The sequence below is a fragment of the Salvelinus namaycush genome, chromosome 16 (genome assembly GCF_016432855.1).
Source record: "Salvelinus namaycush isolate Seneca chromosome 16, SaNama_1.0, whole genome shotgun sequence".
NCBI classification, from domain to species: domain Eukaryota; kingdom Metazoa; phylum Chordata; class Actinopteri; order Salmoniformes; family Salmonidae; genus Salvelinus; species Salvelinus namaycush.
In genome coordinates, this window is record NC_052322.1 from 24,405,393 (window position 1) to 24,408,469 (window position 3,077).

The window sequence follows — 3,077 nt, forward strand, 5'->3', positions numbered from 1 at the left end:
AACGATTGACAGCTGTCTCTGATTGAGAACCATATTAGGCTGGACACAGAAACAGACAAACTAGACACACAACATAGAATTCCCACCCAGCTCACATCCTGACCAACACTAAACAAGCAAAACACATAAGAACTCTGGTCAGGACGTTACACATGGACTGTTCTCTCTGCTACCACAAGGGCAAGTCTAGGTCCAAAAGGCTTCTGAACAGCTTCTACCCCCAAGCCATAAGACTACTGAAGACAGCTAATCAAATCCCCCCCCCCCCCCTAACCTGTACCCCCGCACATGGACTCGGTCCCGGTATCATCTGTATATAGCCTCGTTATTGTTATGTAAATATCTTGTGTTACTTTTTTTTAACTTTAGTTTATTTATTAAATATTTATTAACTCTATTTCTTGAACTGCATTGTTAGTTAAGCGCGCGTAAGTAAGCATTTCACGGTAAGGTCTACACCTGTTGTATTCAGCGCATGTGACAAATAACATTTGATTTGATTTGAAGTGGTGTCCACATACATTTGTATATATAGTGTATCTGTGACCAACAGATACATGTCTGTATTCCCAGTCATGAAATCCATAGATTAGGGCCTAATGAATTTATTTCAATTGACTGATTTCCTTATATGTACTGTAACTCAGTAAAATCTTAAATTGTTGCATGTTGTGTTTATATTTTTGTTCAGTGTAGTTGACTAAAATGGCCTAAAATGTTTTCATAATTTTGACAATAACTAGGCTAAGTGATTATCCAAATGACAAAAATGTGACTTAATCATATTCAAGACTAGACTAAATCTAAAACAGAGTGCCAAAATTAACACTGCAGCATTGTAGCCCCATTCACTTTGTCCAGGGGAGTGTGTTGCTGTTTGTAGTGGTTGAGGATCTTTCCCAGACAGACCGACGGTGTGCTGAGTTCAGCCCGTAACATGATGCTCTGAAAGTAATCCCCCTTTCCCTGTCTCCAGAACACAGAGATGGGGAAGCACACAGTGACCATGACTACGTGCTGGAGCACAATGAGGAACTTGCGTCGCAGGCCCAGGCGTTTGGCACCGCTGTCTGCTTTGTGATCCTTGACCCGTAGCTTGTACCAGTAGAACATGACCATAGCATAGATTTCATACACACAATAGGACATGGCAAAGAGGATGTAGGTGCTGGTCAGCCAATACTGATCCTTGATGATGTCTTCACAGGAGGAGGCAGTGATGTAACCAGTTGAGGAGGCCATGATCGCCTGAACGGAGGACACCAACCCGGTTGACACTGACCGCATCCCCTTCGCTCCACCTTAGTGCAGGGATGTACGTGAGGCATTTCTTGGAGAGCATGAACAGGCCTGGGAAGAAGACAGACCCGGCAGCCAGGGTGGTCAGGTCGGGTCAGTGCCTATTGAAACTCATGTCCTGGAGAAAGCAATTAGCGAAGGCCCAGGAGTGCCTGCTTGGATGATGTATGTTATTTTTGTCTCTTTCTCTGTCTCTTCACTTCCAACAGTGACCTAGTGTCTATGTGTTAACTATCTAAGTGTTGACAGAGTGGGCAGTGCCATTGTCTGTCATCTCTAGTTTACGACAGCCCTCTTTTGACCTGCTTCTGCTTCACCGCTGACTTTATGATAGGCGGGAGCAAATTGTTAGGTTCTGCACCAGAGTCCATCTCTGAAGTTGAAGAGACACAGATGCTACTCTCCTCAGTGGCCTGTATTTGCATGTTTGTGCATGCTTGCTGACTGCTAGCACCGGCACCTGACTCCTTTGTGTCGGCTGTTTTCAATGTTTGCTGAGAACTTTTGGGGTTAGCATTGCATTCAGAGGCAATATTGGGAGGGCATGTTTTCCCTATACTGCTTGTTCCGTGCATACGACTGGAATTGGTTTGTTGAAAACTGTTGTTGTTCGTTTGCAGTCCTTCTTGGCACACCACATGGCCTAAAAACAAACAAAAAACACACGTGTATGGGTGATTCTACAGAAGTTTTGCAATTTGCAGTTTATACATTTATAAAAACAGTTAAGTCTTCAAATTTAGGATTTTTTTTTACATCATGATATTTGTAATTCAGCCCAAGGCAATAACAAACATATTGTTAAATGAATATAGTACAAACTCAATGTTTATACACCTATTTATATTGAGAGGTGCTGTCCCAAACCCTCCAAAACTTAATGATTTAAAATAAAGCAATTCATGATTTTTGTGATTTTTAACACTATTATTTCAATAGAACATCTAGAGTCGTTATATTATTACATTGGAAGAAACTGATCTAATTAGTGATTTTATTTACTTTTAAACATCTTTCTCAAAAAAGATGACGGTCCACAGTCCGGAACCTCCTGAGACGGTCCACAGTCCGGAACCTCCTGAGACGGTCCACAGTCCGGAAACCTCCTGAGATGGTCCACAGATCGGAACCTCCTGCGGCGGTCCACAGTCCGGAACCTCCTGAGACGATCAACGGTCCAGAACCTCCTGCGATGGTCAACGGTCCGGAACCTCCAGCTCCATGGCCCGGAGCCTTCCCCTGCGCCGATGCCCAGTCTAAGCACGGCGTCCAGTCCAGCTCCTAGGCCAGAGTATTCTTCTGCGTTGGTGCCCAGTCCAGGCACAGCGTCCAGATACGGCATCCAGTCCAGCTCCATGGCAGGAGCCTTCCTCTGCACTGATGTCGGGTCCAGATCTGGTGTCCAGTCCAGCTCCATGGCAGGAGCCTTCCTTGATACCGAGGTCCAGTCCAGGCACAGTGTTCAGCCCGGGTCCATGGCTGGATCCACGGGATGAGCGGGTTCTTCGGCCCGCACCAGAGCCGCCACCAAAGATGGTGGATCCGCGAGTTGAGCGGGTTCTTCGTCCCGCACCAGAGCCGCCCCCGATGCTGGCAGATCCGCGGGATGAGCGGGTTCTTCGTCCCTCACCAGAGCCGCCACCGATGCTGGCGGATCCGCGAGCTGAGTGGTGGCTACGACCTGCACCAGAGCCGCCACTGACACTAATCACCCCCCCTACCCTCCCCATTTGTTTCAGGTTTTGCGGCCGGAGTCCGCACCTTTGGGGGGGGGGGGG

At 46.9% G+C, this 3,077-nt stretch overlaps 1 pseudogene; it reads right to left on the bottom strand.

The window, feature by feature from the left end:
• Positions 1-822: 822 nt before the first annotated feature.
• Positions 823-2,716, bottom strand: LOC120061580 (annotated as a pseudogene).
• Positions 2,717-3,077: the final 361 nt, after the last annotated feature.